Source organism: Medicago sativa, chromosome 1, assembly GCF_051527215.1.
Source record: "Medicago sativa cultivar Bolivia chromosome 1, Bolivia_mono, whole genome shotgun sequence".
NCBI lineage: Eukaryota > Viridiplantae > Streptophyta > Magnoliopsida > Fabales > Fabaceae > Medicago > Medicago sativa.
In genome coordinates, this window is record NC_140749.1 from 32,936,668 (window position 1) to 32,945,588 (window position 8,921).

The 8,921-nt window shown below is 37.1% G+C and overlaps 1 pseudogene across 1 annotated transcript; it reads left to right on the forward strand.

Annotated features, from left to right (window-relative positions):
- Positions 1-4,346: 4,346 nt before the first annotated feature.
- On the forward strand, positions 4,347-6,929 carry LOC146954420 (subtilisin-like protease SBT4.4; annotated as a pseudogene). The gene is made up of 2 exons (XR_015032840.1): positions 4,347-4,807; positions 5,141-6,929. The product of XR_015032840.1 is annotated as a subtilisin-like protease SBT4.4 (transcript).
- The last annotated feature ends 1,992 nt before the right edge of the window (positions 6,930-8,921 follow it).

The window sequence follows — 8,921 nt, forward strand, 5'->3', positions numbered from 1 at the left end:
AACTCAGCCCTTTCTGGTACAAAGAATGTTTTCAGACCTTCCTTGATGCATTCACAACAAGACTTTAGATTGGTTTTCTCCAGTTTCACTTCTGGAAAACCAATTCCTCTGCCATTGTTCTTGTAAATACTATAAATCATGGAAGCTACTCTGCTTCTGTCAATGCCAGATATAATGAAATCTTCAAGAGCAATTTCATGATTACTTAAAGGTTTTTCATTACACTTTTCTTGTAGCTTCTGACATAAGAACCTGAGCTGGTCTTCATATGTTTTACACATGAAGTCAAAGCCCCTAAGTCCTTGTTCAGAAGCTTTCAGATCCAATAGAGTTGATTTTTGCTGTTGTACCAAATCAGCATATTTTTCTTTTAAATCCTTCAACTCATTGGTTCTTACTTCAAAATGTGTAAGAAGTTCTTTAAGTGACTCAACAAGTTCATCTCTGGGAATTTTGGAATATACCTCATTTTCATCTTCTGAGTCTGAATCTGATCTAGCTTCTGAAGTTGCTGTTGCTACCAACCCAACAGCTACCTTTGCATCTTCATCAGCTTCCTCTTTATCAGATCCAGATTCACTACCCAGATCATCCCAGGTTGCCATTAAACTCTGCTTAATCTGCTTCTTGAATTTGCTTGGTTTGAAAGTAGACCTCTTTGATTTGTCCTTTGACTTTTCTCTTTGAAGATCAGGGCATTCAGCAATGAAGTGTCCAGGATTCTTACAGTTGAAGCATCCCTTCTGATCTTCTTTCTTTGAGCTTCTGGAGTTACCCCTTCTGGAGAGAAACTTTCTGTTCTTCTTGGCCAGATATTGAAGTCTGTTTGAGAGCATGGCCATTTCAGCAGCATCTGGTTCAGAATCTGAACTTGACTGTTCTTCCTCTTCAGATTCAACCACTTTGAGAGCTTTTGATGACTTGCCTTTGGATGGAAGAGCTATTGATTTACTCTTCTTAGTAGACTCATGTTCATTAAGACTTAACTCATGAACTTTGAGAGAACTAACAAGATCTTCGACACTTAAAGTGTTTAAATCTTTAGCTTCCTCAATGGCAGTCACTTTTGGTCTCCATCTGGCAGGTAAGCTTCTGAGTATCTTGCTTACATGATCAGAAGCAACATAGCTCTTCTTTAGAATCTGTAGCCCAGAAACTAAGGTTTGAAACCTTGAGTACATCTCCTCAATAGTTTCATCATCCTTCATCTTGAATAGCTCATACTGATGTACAAGCAGAAGAGCCTTTGCTTCTTTGACCTTCTTGCTCCCTTCATAATTTGAATAGAGAGAAGCAAACATAGCTTTGGCAGTGGATTTGTCACTCATCTTCATGTATTCTGCTTTGGGTATGGCAGTGACAAGAGCTCCTCTGATAATATGATGCTTCTTGTAAAGTTTCCTCAGTTCTGGAGTATGTTTCTTTCTATCCACAGCAGCTCCTTCTTCATCAAGGACTAAATCACCAACACCATCTTCCAGAATATCCCATAATTCTTCATCCAGGCTCATGATGTAACTGTAAAAGTTGGTCTTCCACCAAGAGAACTCTTCAGCATCTCCATTGAACTTTGGAACTTTTCCAACACTGGTTTTCTTACTATCACTATAATCATGTGAGACATGTTTATAGCTAGTATCACTAGAACCAGAACCATTAGGAGGAGGAGTAGTCATGTTTTTCTCAGATCTTTGACTGTTGCACGGTTAAGTGTTACACAACAGACCAAGGCTCTGATACCAATTGAAGGTGAGAAAAACACAAGAAGGGGGGTTGAATTGTGTTTTGAAAAATTCTTCAATTTCTCCAAACAACTGAATACACTGATCAGAAGCTAAGCGAGACAGCTTCTGAAGTGATAATCAGAATCTAAATGCAGCGGAATAAAACAGAGAGAGAGAAGAAGAACGGCACAAAGCAATTATACTGGTTCCTTCCACAATCCGGAAGTAGTCCAGTCCCCCTTGCACTTCCAAGGAGATTTCACTATGAGTAATATCTGATTACAAATGCTCAAGCACACAAGCAAGAGACTTCCTTTGCTCAAGCACACAAGCAAGAGACTTCCTTTGCTCAAGAACACAATCAAGAGACTTCCTGCTCAAGCACAATTGCAAGAGACTTCCTAACTAAACAAAATTACACAGAAAATTGTTTAAGGTTGAACACTTGATATACAATCAGAGGTGCTCACAATACAAATCAGATACAGACTCAATGGACTTAAGAATTTCTAAGATATGACTTTGAGACACAGAAATTCTAAGTGAATGCAGAACAATTTCAGCAGAGGATTGGTACTTGTGAAAATCTTGTGAGTCTTTCGTTCAGCGTTCTTGCATTACCAATTCTCTAGGTCTTCACTCCTTTATATAGAGGTGTGAAAGAGACGTTGTGAAATTGCCAGCACACCAAAGAGTCGTTGTTGAAGCTTGATCTTTCACCAATGATCTTTTGCCTGATTTGGTTGTTGTCCTATGAAGAACAAATTTGAAATCCATTCCTTATCCAAAGGAACATCTATGCAGGCGAGACCGTATTCTGGAGCTGTTTTCTTGTCTTGAAGCGCAGACACAAAACAGAGTAGTGGAGAACGTGGTTGTACAATTCGTACAAAGTACAATGTCAACGCTTTCGTCCAAATTGCAAACACACGCCTTCAAACACCTTTGAAATGACCGTTGCAAACTCCACTAATACTTTGTTTGTGTTTTCGAATCCAATAGACAGCTTTTGCATTGATAATTCTTCAATTCTTGAATCTTTTGCAAATCCAGTTGAAATACAGCTTCTGGTGAAATGGCTTCTGATGAGACAGCTTCTGATGATGTGACTTCTGCAGCTTCTGATGACGCAGCTTCTGATGATGTGGCTTCTGGACCTCTTGTCTTCAGAAGCACTATTCTTCAGGAGCAGCTTACTTCAGGAGCGCTATTTCTTCAGGAGCGACTTAACTTCAGGAGCGCTTTTTCTCTTCAGTAGCAAGTTGCCTTCAGGAGCGTCCAAGCTTCAAATTTGTTGTTTCCTTAGCTCTTTATTTGCTCATTCAGAACCAATGATGATGTAACTTTATAATTATGGTCCTGTACACTTGAACAAATATTAGCTAGTCCAATTTACAATTTTTAATACCTTGTTATCATCAAAACTCTTTAAGGTTCATTGTTAAACACATTTTGTTCCAACAAAACCGTAGAGAGAAATAAAGGTGGCGTGATGCCATAAAAGAAAAATAGATAATGTGATGTCCATGATGAGAAGATGGAAATGTTTGGAAATTTCTCTAGACACTATCTCCCCCAAAGAAAAGGTTAAAAATGGGGTATTAGAAAGGATTAAGGTAGGGTGATGCTATAAAGAAGAGGGAAAAAGCCATAGATGCTGGGAATACTTACTTTATTTTTAGCGGCTCTACAAACCACCTCTCTTAAAAAAAAATTGAAAGTTGGGATGGAATAAAAACACGAGAAAATTTATAAAGGTATCATGATGAATAGAGGGGAAAACCCGTAGAAAGGAATAAAGGTAGTGTGATGCCATAAAACAAAAATAGATAACGTGATGTCCATGATGAGAAGATGTAAAAGGTTGGAAATTTCTCTAGATACTACCTCCCCCATAGAAAAGGTTAAAAGTGGGGTATCAGAAAGGATTAAGATAGTGTGATGCTATTAAGAAGAGGTAAAAAGCCATAGATTCTTGGAATACTTACATGAACTACATGTGCGTGCATATGAAAAGTTTCGACTATGTAACCATAGCTTTATATGTGGCTCTAAAAACCACCGCCCGCATAGAATAGGTTAAAAATGGGACACACATATAAAGGTAGTGTGATAAGAAGATGAAAAAGTTATAAAAAGAAAGAAAGGTAGCATGATGTCGTAATGAGTAGAGGGAAAAGTTGAAAATTGCTCTAAGAACAATCACTACCCATAAAAGAGGTTATAAGTGGGGCCTTGGAAAGGAATAAAGTTAGTGTGATGCAATCATGAGAATAGGGAAAAAAAGCCTTAGATGCTGGAATTGATTCATAAACTACAAATACAGCTAGATGAGAGGTTACCACTATGGATCCAACAATATATAAATGGGTCCCACATAACATGATCGAGTGGTAAACATAAGTTTCATCCAATAAAATTATAAGTTTTAAAGTGTGTGTTCAAAGGAGAGTGATGATAACATTTCTCTTTAAAATATACTTTTTCCATTTCAATTATCATTTACTAAATATTTTATTTTTTATCAATTAAAAATATTTCCATTTATATAACTTTCTTGTGTGTATAAATACATTGTCTAGGTTTGCGTTAAGTATTCCCCATTTCAAACATTGAAAAACATACTATTGTTTTATCAATCTTTGTGTCTTTAGTTTTTGCATCACTAATTCCATTGGTATGTGATGCTACTGTAAGTGGTGATGAAAGTAGTAAACTTTACATTGTGTACATGGGCTCACTTCCAAAAGGAGAATCATATTCCCCAACCTCTCACCATATCAACTTGTTGCAACATGTTATTGATGGTAGTGATGTAGAAAACCACTTAGTGAGAAGTTACAAGAGGAGTTTCAATGGTTTTGCTGCCATAATCAATGATCAACAGAGGGACAAACTTGTCCGAATGAGAGGTGTGGTCTCGGTTTTTCCAAACCAAGAGTTTCACCTTCAAACCACAAGGTCGTGGGACTTCCTTGGACTTCCTCACTCATTCAAAAGGGATCAAACTATTGAGAGTGATTTAGTGGTTGGAGTCATAGATGGCGGAATATGGCCAGAGTCTAAAAGTTTCAATGATAAAGGTATATATATTCGTAATCATAATAACCAAATCTTATTTTTTATAATTATAAAGCATTGTTTTTTCCTAATAATTATCTTATGTATGAATTATTCAACCCACTTAAAATGATACATGTTTAATTAGTTAGATTAATTTGTGATTATTATATTTAATTAATCTCCTCTTTTACATAGATTTCTTAATAATGTTGTTTATCACGAGTATCTTAAGACATGAAGAAATATCATTGTTTATATTATAGGAATATATTGTAATATGATTAGAAGATTGTAATACCTAACTATATACGATGAGATTATTAATTCGATTATTCATTTTTATAATTGACTAGGTCTTGGTCCAATCCCAAAGAAGTGGAGGGGAATTTGTGCAGGTGGTAGTGACTTCAATTGTAACAAGAAGATCATCGGGGCACGATTTTACGTTGATGGAGATGTGAGTGCAAGAGATATGGATGGTCATGGAACCCACACATCATCAATAGTAGGTGGACGTGAGGTGAATGGTGTGAGCTTTTATGGTTTTGCAAAAGGCATTGCAAGAGGTTGAGCTCCATCTTCAAGGATTGCTACATACAAAGTTTGCAACAGGCGTTGTAGTGGTTATGCTATATTAGCAGCATTTGATGATGTCATTGCTGATGGAGTTGATGTCATTACTATCTCTCTTGGTTTCTCTAATTTCGTTGAATTTTTGAATGATACTATTGCAATTGGTTCTTTTCATGCCATGGAGAAGGGAATACTCACAGTGCAAGCTGCAGGAAATGGTGGCCCTATTCCAAGTACTGTTTCTAGTAAAGCACCTTGGTTATTTAGTGTTGCTGGAACTACCATAGATCGTCAATTTGTTACTAAGATGATTCTTGGAAATGGAAAGACATATCTAGGTAAGTCAATTAATACCATACCTTCAAATGGCACTAAATTTCCGCTAGTTGTGTGCAATGCTCAAGCTTGCTCAGCTAGAGGAAATACATTTTCTCCTGAAAAGTGTAATTATAAAGACAAAAAGAGGGTGAAGGGTAAGATTATTTTGTGTGGATCACCATTAGGTCAAATACTAACTTGGGTGAGTGGTGCTGTTGGTTCAATCCTTAACGCGTCACGCATTGGTTTTGATACTTCATTTATCACTAGGAAGCCTACACTTAACTTGGAATCAAAAAAACTATTTTCAAGTTCAATATTACACAAATTCGACTAAAGACCCTATAGCTGAAATTTTACAGAGTGAGATCTTCCATGACACGAATGCTCCGAGAGTTGCCAGTTTTTCTTCCCGTGGCCCAAATCCTTTTATTCCTGAAATAATGAAACTAGATATAAGTGCCCCAGGAGTGGAAATCTTGGCTGCATATTCACCTTTAGCGCCACCCACATTGGATATAAGTGATAAAAGAAAGTTTAAATACAACATATTATCCGAAACCTCTATGGCATGCCCTCATGTTGCTGGAGTTGTTGCATATGTGAAGTCATTTCATCCTGATTGGTCACCTGCAGCTATAAAATCTGCTATCATGACAACAACTACACCAATGAAAGGTACTTATGACGATTTGGCTGGTGAGTTTGCTTATGGGTCTGGGAATATCAATCCACAACAAGCTGTTCACCCTGGACTTATTTACGACATTACTAAGAAGGATTATGTGGAAATGCTCTGTAACTATGGTTTTGATGGTGAAATAATTAAACTTATTAGTGGAGATGATTCAGGTTGCCATGGATATTCTAAAAGATCATTGGTTAAAGATATAAACTATCCTGCAATGGTTATTCCGGTACATAAGCATTTTAATGTACATATTCATAGAACAGTCACAAATGTTGGCCTTTCTAACTCAATGTACAAGGCCATTCTCAACCATCATAATCCAAAAATAAAGATTAGAGTGGAACCAAAACTTCTCTCATTCAAATCATTAAATGAGAAACAATCCTTTGTTATCACTGTTTTTGGAAGAGTGAAATCAAATCAAACTGTGTTTTCTTCATCACTTGTTTGGTCAGATGGAATTCACAATGTCAAGAGTCCCATCATTGTACAAATATTATCTTCATAGACGACCATGTTATTGTCATGGAAAACTAAATAAATGATTAATAATTCTTGAATGATTGATTCTCTCTATATCTATAGTTGTTCATGTTTATTTTTTTTTATAACAATTCAAAATTCAACATACATAACACTAAAACAAAAAAAAACAAAAAAACCCTTGAAGACGGTAATGAAATGATAACTGGGTACAACTAACTTTCTCTTGAACTAATTTGTAATTAATTACAATAAAAAAATAATTTTTAATCAAGTGACATTAATGACCATTTTTGCAGGTTTATAATTTTTAATCAATCATTTCAGTCTAAAATTGTTTTAGCATGATGCATACAGTCAACTTAGAACTCGACATATTAAAAATCATCGTACAATAAATTCACAATATTAAAAAAAATCATAAAAACAGATACAAATTAATATAAAAAACATATGCTTGCAACATGATCTAAACAACATTATGTGCTCCATCGAATACTGATAGAGTAAAATCCGCCGTGGACATCGACGTTTAAAGGTCGTGACAATGTTATGAGTTCCACATCGGGTAAATAAAAGAGAGTGATGGCCATGATGCTCTCCCACGTAATGGCTAGTATTTTGGGTTGGGCTCTCATCACGGGCTTAAGTCCTAACAATCTACTTATCTCACTCTCATCTTGTCTGGACCGGTCTACACAGGAGAACCCCTCGCGCGCGGATCACCCTTCATGTGTCCTTCTTCGTCCCAAATCACATGCTGCATAACCAAGAGACGATTATGACCAATGTGCGCCTATATAAGGGTGAACTTGCTTCACCCCCAAGGTGCACATCACTTTCCTCAACACTTCTTACACACTCTTTCTCAGTTTCATTACTGACTTGAGTGTCAGAGTGCTAACGTGCATGCATACACCTTTCGTCCCACCACGAAGAGTCATGGTGGCTATACCGGAAGTCGCTATCGTCACACCAGAGCACTCTTTGCCGCCGTTTCCACTCAACCGTTCTTACCGGAAGATCATTTGGCGCTAGAAGGAGGAGATCGTTCGCCAACCACCACGGTCCAACGATCCTCCACCGTAACCGTTTTCTATTACGTGCATCTCCGTCGTAGCCGTTTTCAATTACACATTCCTTCACCGCAACAGTTAACCGTTATTGCTCTGTTCTCTGAAGTAATGGTTGGAGCTTGCAGGAGAACCACCGCGAGTCGTTCCTCCACCTCAAAAGCACCGCGTTCGACGGTTCAAATTCTACAAAGTTGAACGGTTCTGATTCTCAAATCGGTGAATCCAAATGGAGACCGACACTCGCGCTACAACCGCGTTGAACAAAACAATTCTCCCTCCGCCTCCTTTGCACGAAGAGGACACTCCTCCTCTGCCTCTGTCTCCTCAAGTTCCACCTCTGCCAGAGATAAACGAGATCCTTACAAACATGGTGAACTTGCTCCGACAGCAGGGCGAAAGGCTTGAATGTGACACCCTAAATCCCAAAAATATTTATTACTATTATTCATTCGAAATCAAAGTTTGATTTGCAGTGGAAAATGTCAAATAAAAAGTTTTCTATTAATATAAGAATTCTTCCACAAGATTTAGGATACCACATTGACTCATAACGAACATAATTCACATTTCACTTCCTTGAAAATTGTAATACTATTAACATCGAATCTTTTTCCTTTGAAAATACTTTCTTTTACATCATTGATAATGGTTATCTTGTACAAAACTAAATAAGTAAGCAAGTCCCTTTTCTTGTGTCACTATCAGGTACATTTCCCAAAATAACAGACGACACCAGACAAGTGATCATGGAAGGCATGTACTTGACTCCACGACTCAACCTATAGAACGACAGTTTCACAACCGTAGGTCCAAGCCAAGAAACACAAACAACGAAGGGGTGAGTTTCAAGAACATGTAATAGTATAAAATAAATGAGAAGAACAAGTAAGCAATTAAGTCATAGTCGTATCACATCACAAACATAATATTCAAAACCTTGAAGAATACTCTCTCTAGTCACTATTATAAGCAACAATTAATTTTTTAGGTTCA